This window comes from Dendrobates tinctorius, unplaced genomic scaffold (assembly GCF_039654945.1).
Source record: "Dendrobates tinctorius isolate UK_male_01 unplaced genomic scaffold, ASM3965494v1 ptg000293l, whole genome shotgun sequence".
NCBI classification, from domain to species: domain Eukaryota; kingdom Metazoa; phylum Chordata; class Amphibia; order Anura; family Dendrobatidae; genus Dendrobates; species Dendrobates tinctorius.
In genome coordinates, this window is record NW_027361960.1 from 23,194,399 (window position 1) to 23,222,120 (window position 27,722).

Consider the following 27,722-nt stretch of genomic DNA (forward strand, 5'->3'; position numbering starts at 1 on the left):
CCTAAGTAATCATCCCCATCATCCTCCTCCTCCACCTCTTCTTCCTCCACCTCGTCCAGGAGAGGTCCCTGAGCAGACAATGGCTGAATGTCATCAAGGATTCCCTCCTCCTCTTCCTCCTCATCAACATTGGCTGCAGACGCCTGCTCCTTAAGGTGCGTCAATGTTTGCATGAGCAGACGCATAAGTGGGATGCTCATGCTTAGGATGGCGTCGTCTGCGCTTACCAGCCGTGTGCATTCCTCAAAACACTGAAGGACTTTACAAAGGTCTTTCAGCTTCGACCACTGCACGCCTGTCAACTCCATGTCTGCTCTCAAAGTGCCTGGCCGTGTATCCTCCCACAAATGCATTATGGCCTGCCTCTGCTCGCACAGCCGCTCCACCATGTGCAGGGTGGAGTTCGACCTTGTTGCAATGTCGATAATGAGGCGGTGGTTGGGAAGGTGGAGCAATCGCTGCAGCTTCTGCATACGAACGGAGTGTACAGGCGACCGGTGGATGTGCGCGCACAGTCTTCGCACCTTCTGGAGCAGGGCTGTTAACTCCGGATAATTTTTGAGGAAGCACTGCACCACCAGGTTCAAGGTGTGAGCCAAGCAAGGTATGTGGCTGAGTTTTGAAAGGGCTATGGCTGCCACAAAATTACGGCCGTTATCACTAACTACCTTGCCTGCCTCAAGATGTACACTGCCCAGCCATGACTCAGTTTGTCGCTTCAAGTACTCGGCCAGCACCTCGGCGGTGTGTCTGTCGCCCAAACACATCATCTGCAACACAGCCTGCTGACGCTTTCCACTAGCTGCTCGATAGGGGGACACATCGTGTGCAACAGTGGCAGCTGCAGATGGAGTGCTCGTACGACTGCGCTCTGTGGACGAGCTGTCGCTTCTGGAGGAGGAGGAGGAGGAGGAGGGTCGAACGCCTACAGCCAACTGTTTCCTAGACCGTGGGCTAGGCAGCACTGTCCCACCACCGCTGTCCCCTGTGGACCCTGCATCCACCACATTAACCCAGTGCGCAGTGATGGACACGTAACGGCCCTGGCCATGCCGACTGGACCATGCATCAGTTGTGAGGTGCACCTTTCCGCTCACTGACTGCTTGAGTGCATGGACAATGCGGTCTTTCACATGATGGTGGAGGGCTGGGATGGCTTTGCGAGAGAAGAAGTGGCGACTGGGTAGGTCATAGCGTGGTACTGCATAGGCCATGAGTTCGCGGAAAGCTGTGCTTTCCACCAACCGAAAGGGCATCATCTCAAACGAGATTAGGTTGGCAATGTGGGCGTTCAAACCCAGTGTACGCGGATGAGAGACTGAGTACTTTCTTGACCTACTCATAGTGTCTGGGAGGGTGAGCTGGACTTGAGAGCTGCATATGGTGGAAGTAGCGGTGGACAGGGCGGACTGAGAGAGGGTTGATGATGGTGATGGAGTTGGTGTTCTTTCTGATGGCCTAGAATCAGTCTTTCGTTGATATAACAGTGGGATTCCCTGACTGCTGTGGCCTTGCAACGACACCTCAACATTTGCTGCTGTGCTAACCGGTGTGCTTACAGTGGGGGAAACAATGTAGCGTTGCTGACTACCTTCGTTGTGATCAGTTGCACATGTGGCACTTGAGGTTTGGTGTTGTGTCCACGCTTGCAAGTGCATGCTGGTTAAATGTCTAAGCATGCAACTGGTATTCAAATTTTTCAGATTTTTCCCTCGGCTAAAGGTCTTTGCGCACTTCTTACAGATAACCTTGGCCTGATCATGAGGATTTTGTTCAAAAAAGTGCCACACTGCACTCTTCCTACTTTGGCAGACATTTTGCGGCCTAGCACGCTGTGATCTTTTGACCCTCTGGACAAGCTGTCCAGCAACTCTTTTGATGTTTGGAACCTGTCTTTGGAGTGCTCCGGGCCTGCCAGATAACAGCTGTTGCGATGTCGATGTCTGCTGTGGATGCTCCTCATCTGAGCTATTGGAAGCAGCACCCTCTTCCCCCAATGGATGCCAATCTGGGTCAACAACTGGGTCATCCATCACCTCCTCTTCTATGTCATGTGCACCTTTCTCTGTGTCACCGTGTATGGTGGTATAGTGTGCGGGAAGGGGCACCTGAGTCTCATCAGGGTCAAAATCTGGCTCTGTACACTGCGAGGACAATGTAGTGCTCTGAGTGAATGTACCAGCAGAATCATCCATCAGCGGCTGTGCATCAGTGCACTCCATGTCAGATTCATCTTGGCCTGGGTAATTCACCATTTGACTTGATAATCCAGGCATGGTATGTGAAAACAGCTCCATGGAGTAATCAGTAGTATGGCCTGCATCATCCTTCAATCTTGGTTGGGGTGAAGGACACAAGGAAAGGTGTGGTTCATGAACATGAGCCTCCAATGACGACTCAGTGCTTTTACTTTTTACAACTGAAGAAGAGGAGGCGATAGAGCTGGAGGCTGAGTCAGCAATGTAAGACAAAACTTTTTCCTGATGCTCTGCCTTTAAAAGCGGTTTGCCAACTCCTAGAAAACTAAGCGTTCGAGGCCTTATGTAGACAGACGATGACGCAGGGTCAGCACCTCCTGCATTTGGTCCTATTTTGCTCTTGCCACTACCATCAGATCCACCACCAACACCATCATTACCAGCTGCCAACCCCCGCCCAATTCCACGGCCTCTTCCACCAGCCTTCCTCATTTTTGGTAGAAATGTAGACAAAATCCAACAAACTATATAGTAATGTAAAACAAGGTACAAGGTGTCTATAGGACAGGGGAGTTTTAGAATTTCTGCACACACTTGTGGACAGTGGACACTTGTGGATTGTGTGCGGCCCACTGATATCTGAGCGCTATGTGACACGCTCGATGGCACAGCTGCCTGTGACCAAAGTGACGAGAGGATAATGGAGATTTTGAATCTCTGCGTACACTTGTGGACAGTGGACACTTGTGGATTGTGTGCGGCCCACTGATATCTGAGCGCTATGTGACACGCTCGATGGCACAGCTGCCTGTGACCAAAGTGACGAGAGGATAATGGAGATTTTGAATCTCTGCGTACACTTTTGGACACTGGACACTTGTGGATTGTGTGCGGCCCACTGATATCTGAGCGCTATGTGACACGCTCGATGGCACAGCTGCCTGTGACCAAAGTGACGAGAGGATAATGGAGATTTTGAATCTCTGCGTACACTTTTGGACACTGGACACTTGTGGATTGTGTGCGGCCCACTGATATCTGAGCGCTATGTGACACGCTCGATGGCACAGCTGCCTGTGACCAAAGTGACGAGAGGATAATGGAGATTTTGAATCTCTGCGTACACTTGTGGACAGTGGACACTTGTGGATTGTGTGCGGCCCACTGATATCTGAGCGCTATGTGACACGCTCGATGGCACAGCTGCCTGTGACCAAAGTGACGAGAGCATAATGGAGATTTTGAATCTCTGCATACACTTTTGGACACTGGACACTTGTGGATTGTGTGCGGCCCACTGATATCTGAGCGCTATGTGACACGCTCGATGGCACAGCTGCCTGTGACCAAAGTGACGAGAAGATAATGGAGATTTTGAATCTCTGCGTACACTTGTGGACAGTAGACACTTGTGGATTGTGTGCGGCCCACTGATATCTGAGCGCTATGTGACACGCTCGATGGCACAGCTGCCTGTGACCAAAGTGACGAGAGGATAATGGAGATTTTGAATCTCTGCGTACACTTGTGGACAGTGGACACTTGTGGATTGTGTGCGGCCCACTGATATCTGAGCGCTATGTGACACGCTCGATGGCACAGCTGCCTGTGACCAAAGTGACGAGAGGATAATGGAGATTTTGAATCTCTGCGTACACTTTTGGACACTGGACACTTGTGGATTGTGTGCGGCCCACTGATATCTGAGCGCTATGTGACACGCTCGATGGCACAGCTGCCTGTGACCAAAGTGACGAGAGGATAATGGAGATTTTGAATCTCTGCGTACACTTGTGGACAGTGGACACTTGTGGATTGTGTGCGGCCCACTGATATCTGAGCGCTATGTGACACGCTCGATGGCACAGCTGCCTGTGACCAAAGTGACGAGAGGATAATGGAGATTTTGAATCTCTGCGTACACTTGTGGACAGTGGACACTTGTGGATTGTGTGCGGCCCACTGATATCTGAGCGCTATGTGACACGCTCGATGGCACAGCTGCCTGTGACCAAAGTGACGAGAGGATAATGGAGATTTTGAATCTCTGCGTACACTTTTGGACACTGGACACTTGTGGATTGTGTGCGGCCCACTGATATCTGAGCGCTATGTGACACGCTCGATGGCACAGCTGCCTGTGACCAAAGTGACGAGAGGATAATGGAGATTTTGAATCTCTGCGTACACTTTTGGACACTGGACACTTGTGGATTGTGTGCGGCCCACTGATATCTGAGCGCTATGTGACACGCTCGATGGCACAGCTGCCTGTGACCAAAGTGACGAGAGGATAATGGAGATTTTGAATCTCTGCGTACACTTTTGGACACTGGACACTTGTTGATTGTGTGCGGCCCACTGATATCTGAGCGCTATGTGACACGCTCGATGGCACAGCTGCCTGTGACCAAAGTGACGAGAGGATAATGGAGATTTTGAATCTCTGCGTACACTTTTGGACACTGGACACTTGTGGATTGTGTGCGGTCCACTGATATCTGAGCGCTATGTGACACGCTCGATGGCACAGCTGCCTGTGACCAAAGTGACGAGAGGATAATGGAGATTTTGAATCTCTGCGTACACTTGTGGACAGTGGACACTTGTGGATTGTGTGCGGCCCACTGATATCTGAGCGCTATGTGACACGCTCGATGGCACAGCTGCCTGTGACCAAAGTGACGAGAGGATAATGGAGATTTTGAATCTCTGCGTACACTTTTGGACACTGGACACTTGTGGATTGTGTGCGGCCCACTGATATCTGAGCGCTATGTGACACGCTCGATGGCACAGCTGCCTGTGACCAAAGTGACGAGAGGATAATGGAGATTTTGAATCTCTGCGTACACTTTTGGACACTGGACACTTGTGGATTGTGTGCGGCCCACTGATATCTGAGCGCTATGTGACACGCTCGATGGCACAGCTGCCTGTGACCAAAGTGACGAGAGGATAATGGAGATTTTGAATCTCTGCGTACACTTTTGGACACTGGACACTTGTGGATTGTGTGCGGCCCACTGATATCTGAGCGCTATGTGACACGCTCGATGGCACAGCTGCCTGTGACCAAAGTGACGAGAGGATAATGGAGATTTTGAATCTCTGCGTACACTTTTGGACACTGGACACTTGTTGATTGTGTGCGGCCCACTGATATCTGAGCGCTATGTGACACGCTCGATGGCACAGCTGCCTGTGACCAAAGTGACGAGAGGATAATGGAGATTTTGAATCTCTGCGTACACTTTTGGACACTGGACACTTGTGGATTGTGTGCGGTCCACTGATATCTGAGCGCTATGTGACACGCTCGATGGCACAGCTGCCTGTGACCAAAGTGACGAGAGGATAATGGAGATTTTGAATCTCTGCGTACACTTGTGGACAGTGGACACTTGTGGATTGTGTGCGGCCCACTGATATCTGAGCGCTATGTGACACGCTCGATGGCACAGCTGCCTGTGACCAAAGTGACGAGAGGATAATGGAGATTTTGAATCTCTGCGTACACTTTTGGACACTGGACACTTGTGGATTGTGTGCGGCCCACTGATATCTGAGCGCTATGTGACACGCTCGATGGCACAGCTGCCTGTGACCAAAGTGACGAGAGGATAATGGAGATTTTGAATCTCTGCGTACACTTTTGGACACTGGACACTTGTGGATTGTGTGCGGCCCACTGATATCTGAGCGCTATGTGACACGCTCGATGGCACAGCTGCCTGTGACCAAAGTGACGAGAGGATAAGGGAGATTGGATTGCTTTTAAAAAAGCAGTTTGCGGAGCAGTGGGTAAACAGCAATGCCAGCGTGTCAGGAAGCCTTAGAAGGCAGCCCAACAACCAACACCACTGATACACCACAATATAGCCTCCCCTTGCACTGCACACACAGTGACTTGTGTGTTGTGCAGGCCAAATCGCTAGCAGCAGAAGCAGTTTTTTTGTCTTCTTCCCTGCCTAACGCTCTCCCTACAGAATCAGCAGCAACCTCTCCCTATACTAAGATCGGCAGAAGTAAGATGGCGGTCGGCGAGCACGCCCTTTTATACCCCCTGTGACGCCCACCAAAGCAAGCCAATCACTTGCATGCCCTTCTGAAAGATGGTGGTGACCCGTGCCTATGTCATCACGTTGCCCACAGTGTCCGTGGATCCTGATTGGCTGAAAAAGAGCGCAAAACAAACTTTTGAAACGCGACTTTGGCGCGTAAGTCGCCGACCTCGTGGCCGACCTCATCCTAGGGTCGGGTTTCGTTTCATGAAACCCGACTTTGCCAAAAGTCGGCGACTTTTGAATTTTTTCGACCCGTTTCGCTCAACTCTAGTCTCTAGTGTACTTCAACTCAAAAATATTTCACGGATCCGTACATTCCTCAACCAAGAATCTGCAAAAACCCTAGTCCATGCTCTCATCATCTCCCGCCTTGACTACTGCAACCTCCTGCTCTGTGGCTTCCCCTCTAGCACTCTTGCACCCCTCCAATCTATTCTAAACTCTGCTGCCCGACTAATCCACCTGTCCCTCCGCTATTCCCTGGCCTCTCCTCTCTGTCAATCCCTGCACTGGCTTCCCAATACCCAAAGACTCCAGTTCAAAACCCTAACCATGACATATAAAGCCATCCACAACCTGAGTCCTCCATACATCTGTGACCTCGTCTCCTGGTACTTACCTGCACGAAACCTCCGATCCTCACAAGATCTCCTTCTGTACTCCCCTCTTATCTCCTCTTCCCACAGTCGCATACAAGATTTCTCCCATGCATCCCCCCTACTCTGGAACTCTCTACCACAACATATCAGACTCTCACCTACCATGGAAACTTTCAAAAAGAACCTGAAGACCTACCTCTTCTGACAAGCCTACAACCTGCAGTAACCACCGATCCACGACTATCTCTACCCTCGCATACTGTATCCTCACCCATCCCTTGTAGATTGTGAGCCCTCGCGGGCAAAGTCTTCTCTCATCCTGTACCAGTCGTGACTTGTATTGTTTAAGATTACTGTACTTGTATGTATTATGTATACCCCTCCTCACATGTAAAGCACCATGGAATAAATGGCACTATAATAATAAATAATAATAATAATGATGTGACTGAAGACAGAGCCAGCTGGATGAATACTGAAGTGTACAGGGTGATACCTTCTGCTCAGATTCAACCAAATGCAGCAAGGTTGATTGGAGAGTGTTTCACAGTACAGATTGAAATGACCCAAAACATACTGCAAAATCAGCCCAGGAGTTTTTTAAGGCAAAAAAGTGGAATTTTCTGCAATGACTGAGTCAACTATTGTTTTAACTTTTATTTAATAAATCAATAGTGCACATGAAAATAAACAACTTTGCAATACATCGTATCAGAAAAATCTTCCTTCTCTGCCAGAACAGTTCAATCTTTATCAAAATTCTTAATTCTGAGGAAAAAACTGCATTCATTGAAGACAGACTTTCCCATTGCTGAGATAGGTGATGATCTGGATACAATTCTATGTAAACCGGAGAAGGGAGGAGCTAGAGGCAGAGCTCCTCCATTCTCTTTCTCTTGTCTAGATAGAATAGCAGCTCTCATCTCCTGATCGTGGGTGCGTACCCTTAGGTGTCTAATGTTGGTTTTTCAGGAGCGATAATCTCCCAGCTTCCTGCTTGCTGGATGGAGTGCACTCCTGAAGATTGGCAGCTAAAACCAGAGGCATGATTGCGCCACTGATCTGAACTGGCGCTCTTCAATACTGCTATCATTGGGAGCTTTATCACTGCAGCATTGGAGAAGCGCGGGTGTGCTAAAGCTGGATGGATTCTGTGATCCGACCAATTTCAGAGCAGCGCTCAACTTGTATAGCAAACAGCTTGCAATTGTACGCTCTTTACCTCCTTGCCTACAACACCATCCACACTCGTAAACTATAGAGGTTGTATGTAACCTAAGCAATGAGCAGCAAAGTAGAAAATTAAAAATCACTGAATTTTTTAGATGATTTTTACTAATAAGAAAGTTGAAGTTGCTTGCATTTACAAGCACTTTGCAATTTTAACCATTTAAAAAGTTAAGACAACCCCTTTAAAATTAATCTAAAAATGTATTCACCTGTGCCTTAAAAATACTTGCTTTTCGATGATCATTGTAAGATATCTCACATTCTTTATTTTTTATTACTGGCTGGGGTGCAATGCACTACTATTGGTCAGTAACTTCTCATTCTTAGCACTAGAATGAATACCTAGCATATGGTCAGTGTACATATTTCCATTATTATTATTCAGTATCACAGCCAGATATACTTTTATTCTTCTTTTCTGTGCCAGGTGGTTTATCTATGAATGCATGCGATCTATGTGATAGTGTGTGAGCCGCGCACTACCACGATGCCACTGCATTCCTTGTGACTTCTGTGCTTCGGTTAATATAAAAGAGTTGTGATGATTCGGCAATGATAGTAACTGCAGACGCATTATTTCAGCCTGTCCAACCTTTTTAGGCATGTGTGCAGGAGCAGATATTACACCCTGGGAGAGATGCATAATCTTGGAGAGATCTCTGACACTATTGCCGGAGGGTCGGGGCCACCAGTCTGGGATTGATAATGATGTGTGTGGCTGAATTTTGGGCGCTCAGTAACAGGTACTGATGTTCCTATTTGTGATTATGCACAGCTAGAACTGTTTTTGATTGGATGCCCTTGTGGCACGAAGTCAAAGGAACTGATTATTACTATTATTTATTATTATATCGCCATTTATTCCATTTGCGTTTTACATGTGAAAAGGGGTATACATGATAAAAACAAGCACAGTAATTTTAAACGATACAAGTCATGACTGGTACAGGAGGAGAGAGGACCCTGCCCATAAGGGCTCACATTCGATGGTCGATGATCGCAGAAGAATCTCCATGGTGAAGAGAAACCCCTTCACAACAGTCAACCAAGTGAACAACACTCTCCAGGAGGTAGGCGTATCAATATCCAAATCTACCATAAAGAGAAGACTGCCTGATAGTAAATACAGAGGGTTCACTGCACAGTGCAAGCTAATCATAAGCATCAAGAATAAAAAGGCTAGACTGAACTTTGCTAAAAAACATCTAAAAAAGCCAGCACAGTTCTGGAAGAACATTCTTTGGACAGATGAAACCAAGATCAACCTCTACCAGAATGATGGAAAGAGAAAAGTATGGTGAAGGCGTGATACAGCTCATGATCCAAAGTATACCACATCATCTGTAAAACACGGCGGAGGCAGTGAGATGGCTTGGGCATGCATGGCTGCCAGTGGCACTGGGTCACTAGTGTTTATTGATGATGTGACACAGGACAGAAGCAGCTGAATGAATTCTGAGGTATTCAGAGCCATACTGTGTGCTCAGATCCAGCCAAATGCAGCCAAACTGATTAGTCGTCGTTTCATACTACAGATGGACAATGAATGGCCAAGTCAGTCACCTGATCTCAACCCAATTGAGCATGCATTTCACTTGTTTAAGACTAAACTTCGGACAGAAAGGCCCACAAACAAACAGCAACTGAAAACCACCGCAGTGAAGGCCTGGCAAAGTCTCAAAAAGGAGGAAACACAGCGTCTGGTGATGTCCATGAGTTTAAGACTTCAGGCAGTCATTGCCAACAAAGGGTTTTCAACCAAGTACTAGAAATGAACATTTTATTTACAATTATTTAATCTGTCCAAATACTTTTGGTCCCTTTAAAAACAGGATGGCACATGTTAAGGAGCTGAAACTCCTAAACCCTTCATCCAATTTTAATGTGGATACCCTCAAATGAAAGCTGAAAGTCTGAAGTTCAACTGCATCTGAATTGTTTTGTTTAAAATTCATTGTGGTAATGTCTAGAACCAAAATTAGAAAAATGTTGTTTCTGTCCAAATATATATAGACCTAACTGTAAATTCCCATAGATGAGCTGGACAAAATTATTGGCACCTTTCCAAAATTGTGGGAAAACAACTTTGGTTCAAGCATGTGATATTCGTTCAAACTCACAAGTGGCAAGTAACAAATGTGGACATTATAAAAATCATACCTGAAACCAGATAAAAAGGGGAGTCAATCTTTGCATCGTGTGTCTGTGTCCCACACTAAGAATGGAGAACAGAAAGAGGATAAGAGAACTGTCTGAGGACTTGAGAACCAAAATTGTTGAAAAATATCAACAATCTTACGGTTACAAGTCCATTAAGTTTTATCTTGACGCATAACCGTCATTTTAATTTTTATTTAATAAATCAACAGTACACATGAAAATAAGCAACTTTGTAATATATCTTATCAGAGAAATTTACTTCTTTCTCTGCCAGATTTGATTAGTCATTATCAAAAAGGTACGTGCCCATGATCAGGAAATACTGAATTGCTGCGGTTTTGATGCTGTGTGTTTTTGCACCATCAAAACCACATTGACCAGATGTTACAGCATAGAAATCCTATGTCCACTATGCGTGCATATGCAGCATGTAAATTTCTCTTGCGGAGATGCTAGTACTTCTTAATCAAGTATATCCTACAAATAAGGAGACAGAAATGTAGAAATCTTGAGGACATTAATCAGCTAGCTGAGAAAATGTTTAAATTAAGTATAAAAAGAAAAGAACAAAATGAGTGTGGGAAAAGACTATAAAGAGTAGTGGTCAAACTTTTTATGAAATGGATTTTCAAATGGGTAACTTTATTCGCCAACCATGTTAAAGAATCTGGGGCAGATTTTAGCAACGCTCAAGGCAGCCAAAAAGTTATTTTTGCTTTATTATCATTATATTCTTAATATTTTCCATTTGCAGTATTATGTTTCACTCTTCTATCCACAACAATTTGGTGAGAAGTGATGAGGCTTTCCAAAGTCTTTGAATATGACAGCACAGTGGCTTAGTGGTTAGTAATGTTGCTTTGCAACGCTGGGGTACAGGGTTCAAATCTCTCCAAGGACAACATCTGCAAAGAATTTGTGTGTTTGTGTGGGTATCTTATGGGTACTCCTGATTCCTCCCACACTCCAAAAACATACTGATAAGGAATATAACTTGTGAGCCACAATGTGATGATGATAGTGTCTGTAAAGCGCGTGAAATATGATGACGCATTGAAATTATGAAATGCCTCAGTAGTCCCTAGTTCAACTTGACAAGTGGTTTCTTGAAATTCAGTGTAAAATACCATTACTAATACGTATTACAATTGCAAAATCATTCAAACTCTTAATTGGTCTTTAGTACTTGGTGGTATTTAGGGATGGGCGAATCGACTCGTTACTCTGCGAGTAGTAGGGGACTCGCAGGAGTCGGTACTCTGCGAGTTTCCAAGCGATTACTCGCACAGTAACGAGTCCAATGGCAATCCTAGTTTTTTCAGAGTTTAATACAAGCAATCCTAGTTTCTTAGCAATTTTGTGTCCCGCTGTCAGCAGCGAGTCTTAGCGAGTCTAGGACTCCTATATACTGTATTCGGGACTCGCAGAATACAGAATATGTTAATTTTCAGAGACAGCCTAGTTTGTTAGGTGAGAAAACTGTGAAGAGCACTACTATGATTGGCTGCTGTCCATCGTGATGCCTATGTCATGTATCACAGGCAAGGCTGTATATAAACCCTGCCCCCGCCATTTTGGGCACATTCCTGTGACGATCTGAGCTAGTGCAGGGCGAGTTGGAGACATAGAGCAGATCTAGGGACTGTTAGTCAGTGTAGGACCTCAAGATTCCTCACATATAACACAAAAATTCTTTTCAGAACTACCAGGACGGAGGAGTACTGTAGAGGACTGTAGGTAGGGAGAAAGGCAGGAGCAGCCTTACAGTGCATACAGCACTATCCTCAGAGCTTAGCTTACTCACTCAGCTTCCATCAGAGCTGAAATCAGAAGCATAGCTGAGCAAATTTTCTTTTTTTTTTCCACCAGATATTATTGGGGTCATATTTACCCCTGCAGCGTTATTGTTTCTGTGGCAGACCAGTGCGTTGCTGCTATCTATCCCACCAGCTAATAGCACGCACGCTGCCTGCTTGTGTGCACTAAACAATTTTTTCAGGGAGAGTGCGTTGCTTCTCTGCTAAGTTACAGCACGCACTTCACCCCAGAGCGGTGACGCAGACAGCACCACAGTCCACCTAGGTGACTGCCTTTGCGCACTAAACAATTTTTTCAGGGAGAGTGCAGGGCTTCTCTGCTACCAGCTAATAGCACGCACGTTACCTTCCTGCTGTGCCAATACGCATCACTAGCCTTGATTGTCCTCCTATTACAGTCCCCTGTAGTTATCCCCTTTGCACTGTGCATCCCCTGAGACAACAGCACGGGTCACATCACATCCCCCAGTGAAGCAGACCCCGGCCCGGTGCTGGGTACCACGGTTTCAGTGCGTCACAGACGTCAATGGTGACACAAGAAATCTCACTCTCTCCTAATCCAAAAAAGGGTACAGTAAAAGAAAATAGAAGAAATTACATCACATAACTCTTACCCATGTTTGCCTGCCCATCTTCTCCAGCGTGATCAAATGACGGGAACATACTTCTGGCGATGGACCTCCAAGCCATATTTCGCTGTCTTTCATCACCATAGCCAGGGTGGGTGGGCTGCCACAGCTGGGGCCACTCTTCAACCAGGCCGATCAGCCTCTCTGTGTCACATCTGCTACACATCTTTGGTGGGCCTGTGTGTGCAGATCTGATCGCCCTGTGTGTGCAGATCAGATCGCCCTGTGTGTGCAGATCAGATCTGCCTGTGTGTGCAGAATATCAGATCAGCCTGTGCAGTAAATCGGTTAGCACAGGCGACTTCCTGTTTAGCTTCTAGCGTGATGTAGAAACGATTTTCTGTGCTTTAGGGATGAATTCTAAATCGCTAAGCTAGGGGCCACTTGCGAGAGTAAAGAGTAAAAAAATGGCAGCACAGGAATCGCTGCAATACTCGCATCCCCATTCATTAACATTGGACTCGCTAGACTTGCAACGAATAGCGAGTTTCCGAGTCGGACTCGTTAGAGTCTAGCGATTCCGAGTATTTCAGGATTCGCCCATCCCTAGTGGTATCTATGGCTGGAAATGTTATGTTTAGCCAGAAACAACTTCTAGTAGCATTCCTGAGCAATCTTATCCCAGTTCTTGGGCAATGACCTTAAATTCATTAACATTCTTGGGTTTGTGTTCTGAAATCACTTTTTTCACAACCGTTCAAGTTAGGTGACTTTGACGGCCTCTCTATAAATCTTCCAGGCTTTGTTCTTTGGTGGATTCTGATGCATGCTCAAGATAAATAACTTGTTGGAAACTTAATGGAAATGTGTCATCCACCAGGATGTATTACCCTATGAAGATGGGCACACAGGTAATAGACATGTTAGAATACATAGTAACATAGTAACATATTTATTAAGGTTGAAGGGAGACTTTAAGTCCATCTAGTTCAACCCATATCCTATCCTAACTTGCCCTAACATGTTGATCCAGAGGAAGGCAAAAAAAACCCATGTGGCAAACAGTAAGCTTCACATTGGGGAAAAAAATTCCTTCCTGACTTCACATACGGCAATCAAACTAGCTCCCTGAATCAACGCAATATTAAGGAAACTAGTGTATATACCCTGTAATATTATACTTTTCAAGAAAGGCATCCAGTCCCTTCTTAAATTTTAGTAGGGAATCACTCATTACAGCATCATATGTGTCATGAACTCATTTTCTGCTCCACCAGTTGAGAATTCCCCTTCCGTTCTCCCTCTGGTGGTGACAGGAGGTAGTGCGGTTGGTTTAAGTGGTAGTGATCTGCCACCTGATGAGGAAGATAACGATTGGATCTCTGGAGTATCAGACTGGATATAAGACAGCCGACGCCCTATCCGGGTGCTGGTGATTCAGTCTACTTCTCAGGTCCTGGACTTCAGCTCTCTTCCAGTCTTCTCAAGTTAAGTTTGTTTTTTGCTAATGTTCACACTTGCGCTTGTTGGTCAATTCAGTTTGTTGTGTAATCAGCCTGCCCCTGCTGGGGCTATGCTGAAATTCCACTCCTATTAATCAGTATTTGCCAATCTGCTTTTTGTCCCTTATTAGATTGGCCTCTTTTTTTGCTCTGTTTCAGAATATTTCAGAGTGCTGATATAGGTTTAGAAGTCTAGTGACTTCAGGGTTAATTTTGCTATCAGAAGTGTTGGACAATATTTTTGTAGGTTGTTTTTGGCAGATTGCAGACAGTGTCTTTCCTTTACTGTCCTTTTTAGTTAGCCGGGCCCCATTGTTTGCCCTGCCTTTGTTTGTATTTTCATCTTGTTTCACCGTCAATACATGTGGGGGGCTGTCTTTCCTTTGGGGTCTACTCTGGGGCAGTTAGTTTTCTTCTTTTCCTGCTTTAGGCTTACATAGTTCTCCGGTTGTGACGAGGCGTCTAGGACCAACGTAGGAATGCTCCACGACTGCTGCTAGTTGTGCGGTTAAGATCAGGGATCTGCAATCTGCATGGTTACCAACTTCTCTGGTTTTCTGAGGCTTAGCTTGTTGTCTTGTTTTTCCTCCTCGGTTTCCCATTCATAACACATATGGCAGAGAGTTCCATAGTCTCACTGCTCTTACAGTTATGAATCCGCGTCTGTGAGTATGCTTAAACCTTCTTTCCTCCAGACGTAGAGGATGCCCCCTTGTCCCCGTCACAGGTCTAAGAGTAAAAAGATTGTTAGAAAGGTCTTGGTATTTTCCCCGCATATATTTATACATTGTAATAAGATCACCCCTAAGCTTTCGATTCTCCAAACTAAATAGCCCCAAGTGTAATAACCTGTCTTGGTATTGCAGACCCCCTACTTCCCTAATAACCTTGGTCGCTCTTCTCTGCACCCGCTCCAGTTCAGCTATGTCTTTCTTATACACCGGAGACCAGAACTGTACACGGTATTCTAAGTGTGGTCGCACTAGTGACTTATATAGAGGTAAAATTATGTTCTCCTCATGAGCATCTATGCCTCTTTTAATGCATGACATTATTTTATTTGCCTTTGCAGCAGCTGCCTGACATTGGCCACTAAATGTGAGTTTGTCATCCACCCATACACCCAGGTCTTTTTCAGTGACTGTTTTGCCCAGTGTTTTACAATTAAGCACATAATTATACATCTTGTTCGTTCTACCCAAGTGCATGACCTTACATTTATCCCCATTAAAGCTCATTTGCCATTTATCAGCCCAAGCTTCTAGTTTACATAAATCCTCCTGTAATATAAAATTGTCCTCCTCTGTATTGATTATCCTGCAGAGTTTAGTGTCATCTGCAAATATTGAAATTCTACTCTCTATGCCACCTACAAGGTCATTAATAAATATGTTAAAAAGAAGCGGGCCCAAAACTGACCCCAGAGGTACCCCACTGCTAACCGTGACCCAGTCCGAGTGTGCTCCATTAATAACCACCCTTTGTTTCCTATCCCTGAGCCAGCTCTTAAACCACCTACACATATTTTCCCCTATCCCCATTGTTCTCATTTTATGTATCAACCTTTTGTGTGGCACCGTATCAAAAGCTTTTGAAAAGTCCATGTACACCACGTCCACTACATTCCCTTGGTCCAGTACGGAACTAACCTCTTCATAAAAGCTTATCAGCTTTTTTATGTTGATATTGGGTCATAAGGTTATTCTTCTCCATATACTAGATGTTAGAATAGTCTTACCTGTATGCCTCATATTAATTGTGCTGTTTCTGAGAAATGTTATATTCTTTTTTTGTTAATGGTTTCTCCAAGGCTTCGGGGTGTGCAGTGCCTGGAATAAATCACTGCCTCCTGTCTTCATTGTAATACTTAGCCCCTCCCATCAGCGTCAGTTACAGCCCTGGAATCCTGCACCTGCCTCCTCAAGAATCTGGTAGCAACACCTTAATGCCATTTTCTGGTAACTTCCCACTGTATCTTTAGGAACATTCAATGTATTTGATACCTTTTTGTATCCTTTTCCTTGTTTGTGCAAGGCAATAATCTCTCCTCTTAACTTTTGGGATCACACTCTTCACAACCCCAAAAAATATCAGTGAACTGAAGACCACTGCCCATGAGGAATAAGCAGAGATTCTTCATGAATATTGTCAATATCTGGTATCTAGCTTCGAATCATCAGGTTTTAATAGCCAAAGAGGTACTCTACTAAGTAGTATAGACGTTTGGTATGAAGAGGGTAATTAATTCAGAAAAATCTTAGCCGTGGCATTTTGTGTTGAATTTGGAAAACTCACTTGTTATATTAGTTGTTTTGAGATGTTTATGTGTTCTTTTTTGGCTTATTGCAAACAGCAAGAAGTTTATAAATGTTTCTAATAATCCTAATTTGCAATGAGGGTTCAATAATTTTGATTGAAACAGTATGTGTCTGTGTGAGAATTCATGATTTGCATTGTTTGAAATTGTAATCCTTCATGAAATTAGCTGACAATAAATGTGGACACATCTGTATGCGTTAGAAAAAGCTTGCAATAAAAACACAATTTGTTTGCATTGTCTAATATTTACAGAATTAATAGTTTAACTATTGGGCCAAGAAATTTGACAGCTTTTAAAAGGGGGGCTGGGTTATCTCCTCAATACACATAACATTGTGACTTATAGTTAATTTAGTGACAAATATACAATTGTTGGATGAAGGTTGAACTTGATGGATCTCGGTCTTTTTCAACCTACATTTAGGTCCATATATGTTTGGACAGAGACATTTTTCTAATTTTGGTTCTAGATATTACCACAATGAATTTTAAACAAAACAATTCAGATGCAGTTAAAGTTCAGACTTTCAGCTTTTCATTTCACATTAAAATTGGATGAAGGGTTTTGCAGTTTCAGCTCCTTAACATGTGCCACCCTGTTTTTAAAGGGACCAAAAGTAATTGGACAGATTAAATAATTGTAAATAAAAATTCAGTAATTCCTGATCGTGGGCACGTTCCTTTTTGATAATGACTAATCTATTCTGGCAGAGAAAGAAGTAAATTTCTCTGATAAGATATATTACAAAGTTGCTTATTTTCATGTGTACTGTTGATTTATTAAATAAAAATTAAAAATGACGGTTATGCATCAAAATAAAACTTAATGGACTTGTAACCGTAAGATTGTTGATATTTTTCAACAATTTTGGTTCTCAAGTCCTCAGACAGTTCTCTTATCCTCTTTCTGTTCCTCATTCTTAGTGTGGGACACACAGACACACGATGCAAAGATTGACTCCCCTTTTTATCTGGTTTCAGGTATGATTTTTATAATGTCCACATTTGTTACTTGCCACTTGTGAGTTTGAACGAGTATCACATGCTTGAACCAAAGTTGTTTACCCACAATTTTGGAAAGGTGCCAATAATTTTGTCCAGCTCATCTATGGTTATTTACAGTTAGGTCTATATATATTTGGACAGAGACAACATTTTTCTAATTTTGGTTCTAGACATTACCACAATGAATTTTAAACAAAACAATTCAGATGCAGTTGAACTTCAGACTTTCAGCTTTCATTTGAGGGTATCCACATTAAAATTGGATGAAGGGTTTAGGAGTTTCAGCTCCTTAACATGTGCCATCCTGTTTTTAAAGGGACCAAAAGTAATTGGACAGATTAAATAATTGTAAATAAAATGTTCATTTCTAGTACTTGGTTGAAAACCCTTTGTTGGCAATGACTGCCTGAAGTCTTGAACTCATGGACATCACCAGACGCTGTGTTTCCTCCTTTTTGATGCTTTGCCAGGCCTTCACTGCGGTGGTTTTCAGTTACTGTTTGTTTGTGGGCCTTTCTGTCTGAAGTTTAGTCTTTAACAAGTGAAATGCATGCTCAATTGGGTTGAGATCAGGTGACTGACTTGGCCATTCAAGAATATTCCACTTCTTTTCTTTAATAAAATCCTGGGTTGCTTTGGCTTTATGTTTTGGGTCATTGTCCATCTGTAGTATGAAACGACGACCAATCAGTTTGGCTGCATTTGGCTGGATCTGAGTACACAGTATGGCTCTGAATACCTCAGAATTCATTCGGCTGCTTCTGTCCTGTGTCACATCATCAATAAACATTAGTGACCCAGTGCTACTGGCAGCCATGCATGCCCAAGCCATCACACTGCCTCCACTGTGTTTTACAGATGATGTGGTATGCTTTGGATCATGAGCTGTACCACGCCTTCGCCATACTTTTCTCTTTCCATCATTCTGGTAGAGGTTGATCTTGGTTTCATCTGCCAAAGAATGTTCTTCCAGAACTGTGCAGGCTTTTTTAAATGTTTTTTTAGCAAAGTCCAGTCTAGCCTTTTTATTCTTGATGCTTATGAGTGGCTTGCACCGTGCAGTGAACCCTCTGTATTTTCTTTCATGCAGTCTTCTCTTTACAGTAGATTTGGATATTGATATGCCTACCTCCTGGAGAGTGTTGTTCACTTGGGTGGCTGTTGTGAAGGGCTTTCTCTTCACCATGGAGACTATTCTGCGATCATCCACCATTGTTGTCTTCCGTGGGCGCCCAGGTCTTTTTGCATTGATGAGTTCACCAGTGCTTTCTTTCTTTCTCAGCATGTACCAAACTGTAGATTTTGCCACTCCTAATGTTGTAGCAATTTCTCGGATGGGTTTTTTCTGATTTTGCAGCTTAAGGATGGCTTGTTTCACCTGCATGGAGAGCTCCTTTGACCGCATGTTTCCTTCACAGTAAAACCTTTCAAATTCAAGCACCACACCTCAAATCAACTCCAGGCCTTTTATCTGCTTAATTGAGAATGACATAACGAAGGGATTGCCCACACCTGTCTATGAAATAGCCTTGGAATCAATTGTCCAATTACTTTTGGTCCCTTTAAAAACAGGGTGGCACATGTTAAGGAGCTGAAACTCCTAAACCCTTCATCCAATTTTAATGTGGATACCCTCAAATGAAAGCTGAAAGTCTGAACTTCAACTGCATCTGAATTGTTTTGTTTAAAATTCATTGTGGTAATGTCGAGAACCAAAATTAGAAAAATGTTGTCTCTGTCCAAATATATATGGACCTAACTGTATTTAACTATATAATATGTAACTTGAATTGGGTAATAAAAGCGTACCTTAAGGATACTGAATTAGTTTTCATTGTTTATGCTAAAGTGAAGCTTTTTTGTGGGTTTACTTTTTTTGTATATTCATACGAGGTATAATTATTTATTTCATTCCTAATGTGAAAAATTTGGCAGGACCTTAAAAGCAACATGTCTACTAATGCAGCAAGTAACTGATTACTGCTTTGTTAATAACCAGATCTTCTTAAATGGATTTCTTTATCTTTTGTTCATGGCTTTAATAAATTATGGGGGCTAGAATTCTTCAGTTCAGAAGAACAATGGATAAGGATAAGAGCTGAGGATAAGGTGCAGCGGGATAGAAAAAAAGCTGTTGTTTCTAATAAATTGCAAGTAATGGATTATATCCATTCAAAAACATCATTAAGGAATAATAAAAAATTTAAAGAGTAGAAACATCCTGAGATGGTTTAGTGAATCCTAACAGTCTATGACTATATCATCATGTTGGCCAAAATTGAAATGAACAATTTGTAACTATTAATTTTAAGAAAATAAAAATAATTCTAGCCTTTGTTGTTATATTATAATTTTATGTATTTGTAAAAAAAAAAAAAAAATTTCATTAACTGTACATCCGTGAAATTTTAGATGTCCATGGACAAGAAACAGTGGGACTAAGTGACAGGTCTGTATTATACAGTTCAGCGTATGTACTGTGGTACATTCTGGTATCCTCCATTTGGTCAAAAGAAGAAAAACACGGAACCAAAATCTTTTTCTTCCTTTGAATGGACTGCAATGCCAGGAATGACTACGGGTCTCCTGATTTGAAATAACAGGCTCGCAGATATATATGAGGCTGTTAGTTTATATAAGGAGGCCCGAAGGCATTGTGGTCCGTACATGGAGAGTATAATACAGACATGTCAATTTCACCTAAGACAAAGCCCAAATATTGTTTTAGAGGATTTTAGAGCAGATTTTCAGTTTATTTATCTTATGCGCTGCAAAGGGTGAAATCCATAGGGAAAATCGGCCACAAATCCACAACTCTCAGTTGAAAAATAAATTCTTATCCTACATGTTGATGTAGTTCGTAAAACATATTCCTTTGTATTTTACTGAAAAAGCTGCAGATTTTGTAGTATTTTAATTCAACCTAAATCGGGCTATAAAAGTCACCATCCCAGCCCCTTTGGACAGCTAAATGGAAAGAGGTGCTAAGAGATAGCCCTTACCTATCTAATATTGATGGCCTATTTAAAGGCTGGATAACCCGTTTACTAGACAATCAAGTAGTAGCACCTCAAAATAATAAATGTGATTGTACCCATATGATACACTCTACCACAGTAAGACTAAACATGGGATGTTGTGTCTGATGAGTTTAGGAGACAAACATCTCCAGTCTTACACAGCACATTCTTACCTTAATAATAATAATCTTTATTTTTATACATATATACATAATATATATATTACCTTGAAGAATGTATCTCAGTATAACTAAACCTCTGTAGCTCAATTTGTCTGTATTAGAAAATACTGCCTTCAAACAGAGCATGTATCAGATACAAAAGGACAGCTGCATATACAATGAATTCACATAGATATATTTTATAGAAGTGAGGCCTTTGAGCATTTTCAAGTGTATATGATAAATGTGTCCATAGAGTGCCATTCACCTATCCTAGACCAAAGCAATTTCCTTTTAACCTTTGTCAGAAAGAACAGCACTTTCCTTTATAGAAGGTCTAAGGGTGAACATTTCTCCTTGTGGAGAGTCTCAAACTGGTGTAAAGAGACTTATATGTCATGTAAGGCTCCTCTGAGAATTTAAATATTCAAATAGCCTCTTCAGAGAGGAGAAGTTTGCAGTGATGAGAAGCAAACACTGTGAAACACGTCTGCAAATGGAGGTTTGGTTTGAATTCTTATTCTAGGTCGAGTGGCAAAAATGTTTAAAGGTTCGATATTGACTTGCGTCAACTTGACACTCTCCACAAGAGGAAACATTTTATCCTACCCCCGGTCAGAGGCCCCTCACCCTTAAAAATCAGATTTTGTGCTTGGCAATGATGAGGGGAAATGCTCCAAAAGAAATGTTTCCCTTGGCTTCAGCAAGGGAAGGCAACTAGCCCCTGACCCTCGTTGTGACCTTCTGGCTTGGATGAAAGTAGAAAGATAGATGCATAGCCATTATATCTCCATAGCATGCCTCTCAATATATAATATGGTGGGACTAAGTCACCGCCCATGGATTAAGGAGCAATATATATCAGTACATCAATGCCACAAACGAAAACCAATCAAGATAAAGGTGGCAGTAAATTTCAAAGAGAGGCACATATGCAAGCTTTATAAAGCCCAGAATAAGACAAACAACATCAATTGGGTAAGGCTAAATGCATGATAATGACTCTGGTCTTACTGCAAGATGGTGGTATAATTGCCCATAAGCAAGGCCCAGGGAAGGAGTTTTCTGGCTCGGATGGACTGTAGTAGGTGTACTGGGGTTTTTCTCCTGTTGGAGAGGGCTACGATTGACAGTATCCTCGTGCACTTTTTTATGGTACTCAAATTTAGAGCACAGTTCTCTGGCTCAAAAAAATAAATTCAGAGAGCGGCCGCGGGGAACGGGTCTCGGCGCCAGAGGTGGACGGGCGCCATCTTTGCCGCGTCTTCCTGCTTCTTCCTGAGCGGCGTGGGCCAGAAGACTGCGGAGAGCTGTTGGAGGAGGTGGAGGGCCGCGGCCTATGCTGGAGGGGAGACTGCTGACCGCTACAGGAAGGGAGGAGAAGGTCTGCTTACCGGAGGAGAGGGAGGTGAGCTGGACGCAGAAGCCTGGCTGGTGATCAGAGGTTGGCCGCAGTGCTGGGTGCTCCTGGTGGCTGGGTCGGGCGCTCCTTGCTGTGTATAGTGACTGGAGGTTTGGGGGTACTGCTCCCCCTTTCCAGAGACGCCAAGACCGGCCTGATCCCATTCTACAGCAGTGAGAAACACTATATATAGGGCACCATATCAGGGCCTTATTTACTAATGCCAGCGCTCCACCTTTTAAGAAGCATGAGGTCATTTCATCTATGAACATGTATTAATAGACTTTCCCTAAATGCACGAGTAGTGACTTTAAATGCACGCTTCAATTCAACATTATGGTCAAATCTAATAAAGAGCGTGCAAAATCGCTGGATACTGGGGTACATCGGGGCAGGTAAAGCGAAATGGAGAAATTTTTGAAAAATAAACTTGGGTCGGCTAGGCCCACACCGAAAAAGCTACACACTAATGCTGAGGTAGAGGAACGGGTCGAGGACTCGGACTCAAGTGAAGATGTCTCAGGCAGTGACATTACCCACTCAGACTCTGAGAAGTTCTCTAGATCAGTATTTAAAAAACTTCTGACCCAAGCATTAAAACCTTTGGTTACAGAGATATCCGGTATGAGAGCTGATTTGTCACATATTGGTAACAGAGTGGAGTCCCTTGAAGCATCTCAGTCCTCTCTCATTAGCCACTCTAATGCCATGAGGGACCATTTGGAATACCACAGAGAACAGCTTAATAACTCTCTTCTGGCCTTAGAAGATCAAGAGAACAGAAGCCGCAGAAAAAATATAAGGATTAAGGGATTGTCTGAAAGTGTTTCTGCAGAAATATTGGAAAAATCCACGAAATAAATCTTTGCCCTCCTAATTCCACAAGAAAATGCGACCAAATTGTGATTGAGAGGGTCCATAGATCGCTCAGACCCAGGCCTAAGTCCTCTGAACCCCCGAGGGATGTGATCTGCGGCTTGTTGAGTTATGTGGACACCAATGTTATTCTGTCTGCTGCAAGGGATGCTAAAAATCTCGCTTACGAAGGATCTGCCATACAACTCTACCAGGACATTGCGCCGTCGACCCTTGCAAAGAGAAGAATCCTGAGACCCTTATTGGAAATACTACGCTCGCGTAAAATTCTCTATAAATGGCTGTTTCCGTTTGGAATATCGGTGAATGGAGACGGCAAACAAGTAACAGTGAGAAGTCCTGAAGACTTAAGCAAAATATGGGACACTTTAGGCATCGCTTCTATTGATATCCCCTCATGGCTACCTTTGGATATGGATCTTCGCACGCCTCCTCCTATCAACGTTTATACAGGAGGTCAGGGGGAGTGGGCCTCAGTGAAGAGACGCATGCCCCCTAAGCGAGGGAAATCTGGGGCAAGAAGAGAGATGCCCCCCTGAATATTGTTTTATTGGGTCTAGTCGCATTTTCTTTCTTTTGGACTCAGTAGTTTTTTGGTTTAACTTTACAATGGCTTGGATCACTTTAGTGTGCCTTGATTGGCACCTGCCTAGGTGTTGACGCTTTCATTTAACTGCTATACAAGCTAATGTGTGCTACTCGTGTGTTGGGGATGTGATTCCCTGATCTGTCATGGGGGGTACGTTGGTCCCCCTGCTCCTGCCACAGGCAGGTAGTTGGTTATTTTTATCTATTGGTTACTGTTACTGTTATTTCACCTTGCATTTTGTATTTTTTGTGGTCTGTCGGCATGTGACACTTTATTATTTATTTTTTCTTTTGTTACATCTAATTTACTATGGGTGACAAGGAAAAATTTGCCACTATAGTAGTGGCTTCGTATAATGTAAAGGGGTTACGCTCCCCGTGTAAGAGAAATCAGATATTGAACCTTTTGCATACAAAAAAGGCTAGTGTGATCTTTCTACAGGAGACACATTTTAAAGCAGGGAGAGTACCAGACAAGTCCAGATCTCGTTACCCGACCTGGTATCATAGTACAGGTGGGTCGGCATCTAGAGGAGTGAGTATTGCTATTAAAAAAGGTGTTCCTTTTGTCTTGCATGATTGCCTTTCGGATTCTGAAGGAAGGTATATTATACTGAAGGGCCTTATTGCTAACACCAAAGTTACCTTATGTAACCTATATGCCCCAAACAAGGGTCAGATTGGATGGTTGTGCAGGACGATGGATACTTTAAAACTATTTACTGAAGGTTTACTACTGATGGGGGGAGATTTTAATGTACCACTCAATCCATCTTTAGATACTTCCACGGGCAAGTTCCCAAAAGGCACTGAGAAAATTACACCTTTTTTTCCAGGAGCTGCATTTGATAGACCCCTGGAGGACACTCTCTCCTTCGGACAGAGACTACACTTTTTATTCCCATCCGTGTGGCAGCTACCATAGAATTGATTATATATTGACACAGACAACCAACCTCTCATTAGTCAAAAATGCGACCATAGACGCTATCACACTATCGGACCATGCTCCTATTTTCCTCGATATGGGCATAAAAACCCTTCCGCGACCAGCCGGGTCTTGGTCGCTTAATGAGACATTATTAGATTCAGATTCCCACTTTACGAAACTGACTGACACTCTGGAATTTTTTTTCCAGACAAATCTGCACTCTGGTCCATCCACACCTGTGGTGTGGGAATCACATAAAGCAGTTATGAGGGGAGAATTTATAGCTTTGAGTTCCTATCTCAAAAAAGAAAGGACAAAACAGGTTATGTCTATTTTGCACCAAATTAATTCTTTGGAAAGATTGCATAAGAGATCTCAAGTAACTAAGACACTAACTGAACTAACAGACCTAAGAAATTCGCTAAAAAATCTTTTAAATATCCAATCAGCCAAAACCTATATGAGATGTAAACAGAGGTTTTATCTCCATGGCAATAAAAGTAGCAAGCTTATGTCTTCATTGCTTAAAAAGCAGCAAGAAAGGACGTTTGTTAGGCAACTCAAGACTCTGGATGGCTCCTCAATTTTCGAGACTGCTGATATTGCCGAGGAGTTTAGATCCTTTTATGACAGCTTATATAATCTAAATGTACCAGATAGCATGCGAGACCCAATAACAGCTATAGAAAAAATTAGAGAGTTCCTGACTCCACTAGTTTTACCTAAAATAACCCCGGAGGGCCAAGCTTTGTTAACCGCTCCAGTTACCCCTAAAGAAATTTTGGATACTCTTTCCACCATTCCAAATGGAAAGGCCCCGGGCCCGGATGGTCTCCCTATTATATACTATAAAAAGTTTATAAAATCACTCTTACCTCAATTGGTGACCTTGTTTAACTCCTATTTGAAAGGCCAGCTTCCCCCTAAGCAATCATTAGAGGCATATATTACGGTTCTCCCGAAGGAGGGTAAGGACCCAAACTTGTGCGCCAGCTATAGACCAATTTCATTACTTAATGCGGACATAAAACTGTGGGCTAAAATACTAGCGGGCAGAATAGGTAATTTTTTACCCAAATTGATTCATGCGGATCAGGCGGGCTTTGTGAGGGGTAGGGAAGGGAAAGATAACTCCACTAAGGTCATACAGTCTATAATGTGTGCTAAAACCCGGCAGGTCCCCTTGGTACTCTTGTCAACTGATGCCGAGAAGGCTTTTGACAGAGTGTGTTGGAGATTCATGGAGCAGGTGTTGATTAAGTTCGGCTTTCCTCCTCAATATATAACAGCAGTCCTTTCCCTCTACTCCCAACCGACGGCCAGGGTCAGGATAAACGGCACCTTATCAAAAAGTTTGGAGATTCACAACGGGACTAGGCAGGGATGCCCTCTGTCCCCATCTTTGTTCATTTTGGTTATAGAAACTTTGATACAACGCTTCAGACAAGAACAACACATAAAGGGGTTGACGGTGGGCCCGGGGACATTTAAAACGCTAGCTTTCGCAGATGATTTGCTTTTTCTCATATCCAATCCACCTCAGGCATTCCCAATCATCCTCCAAATTTTTCAACAATTTGGTTCCCTCTCCAATTTTAAAATTAACCTAGCCAAATCTGAAGCGTTAAATATCACTCTCCCTCATTCCCAACTTTCCATTCTTCGTACGGAGACTCCCTTCTCTTGGGCTAATGGCTCTATCAAATACTTAGGAATATTCATAACTAGGGACCCTACTAACTTATTTCAAAGTAATTTCATACCCTTATTGAAGAAAGTTACTAACCTGATGCATAAATATAACCTACCTACTTTATCTTGGTTGGGTCGCATAAACATGTTTAAGGCATATATTATGCCTATCATTTTGTATGCCATGAATATGGTACCGATTCAGATACCCCTGACCTTTTTTGGGTCATTAAAGTCACTGATAGGAAAATTCATCTGGAAATCTAAACCGGCTAGGTTGCCTTATAGGCTTCTTACTTACCCAGTCGCTTCTGGTGGATTGGGAGTTCCAGACCCCCTGGTATATTATAAAGCAATTCACCTTGTCAGATGGTTAAAGGTAGTGTCTTGCACTGAAGGAGGGGAGGGAGCTTGTGTCGACCTGACTTTGTTGGGTCCGAGGGGCTTGCCTTATCTATGGACTAGGGCTAAACCACCGACTACCCTTAAACTGGATGAGATAACATCTACTACATTACGTACCAGGAGATTGATGTTGGGGGAATTACCGGAGGACACTTTCCCTTCGACATTTACGCCGATTAGCTCAATACCGTTTTTATTGGATTCTGATTTTCAGGATCCCTATAAACTGTGGTTTACCCTCCCTAGAGATACATTGAATAGCTTTTACAGCAATAAAATATTACAGGGAGGAGTTTGGCCATCAAATGCAACGAGTCAACCAACTAATTTTCTCCAATGCCAGCACATTCGACGTACGCTCCTACAGTTTAGAAAGAAATTCCCGATCAAATCGAACTGGTCCTGGTTAGATATTATGATTAAACTCCCGCTTCCACGGCTAAAAATCTTGTCCTGTATTTACTCACATCTGATCTCTCCGGGAGTACATTTTAAGCCCTCATTTATTTACTCCTGGGAAATGGAACTTAATATTACGTTCACAGGGGAACAAGTATCTAGGATGCTATCTAGTGCACGGGGATTCTCCAGGTGTGTTCTTTTGCAAGAAAACTCTTATAAAATTTTGACCAGGTGGCATTGGACTCCCGCGAAGCTCTTTCAGAGGGGTCTTGCTGATAATGATGCTTGTTGGAGATGCCTTAACCCTGGAGGGCATTATACACACATATTTTGGGATTGTCCCAAATTGAGACATTTTTGGGACGGTGTCGAGCTAGTTCTTAAGAATTTACAGCTAATAAAGACCAATCTCAGGGCTACGGAGGTTCTTCTTTCGTGCCCATCAAAGGATTTTTTACCAAAAAAACATGGCCTACTCCCATTGATGCTAAGTGCTGCAAAACAACTGATAGCTGTTCATTGGAAAGATGTCGCTCCGCCCACATTGGAGGAGTGGCGTGACAAGATAAATCAGATTTCTCGTCTGGAGGAGCTGTCTAGCTGGGAGGTCTTTAGTCACAAATCTTATGTGTTGACTTGGGCCCCGTGGACTAGATATTTGAGGGATAATCCTCGAGGAGAGGGATCAGATACTATTTGAACCTCACTTAGACTTGATGGCCTTGATTTTTGGGGTAGCTGGTTCCAAGGTTACGTATAAAACTGTTCACCTGCTCTAA

At 43.3% G+C, this 27,722-nt stretch overlaps 1 protein-coding gene across 4 annotated transcripts in view; it reads left to right on the top strand.

Moving 5' to 3' along the window:
* Nucleotides 1-27,722, top strand: part of AGPAT4 (1-acylglycerol-3-phosphate O-acyltransferase 4) — a 186,207-nt gene that overhangs the window by 44,991 nt on the left and 113,494 nt on the right. The window contains exon 1 of one of the 4 annotated variants that reach the window (XM_073560180.1): nucleotides 8,761-8,837. The exons of 2 other annotated variants lie outside the window; for them this stretch is intronic. The gene's annotated coding sequence lies outside the window, so the exon portion shown is untranslated. Of the gene's footprint in view, nucleotides 1-8,760; nucleotides 8,838-17,423; nucleotides 17,443-27,722 lie in introns of those variants that run through there. One more of the 4 variants, XM_073560181.1, reaches the window with a different exon arrangement.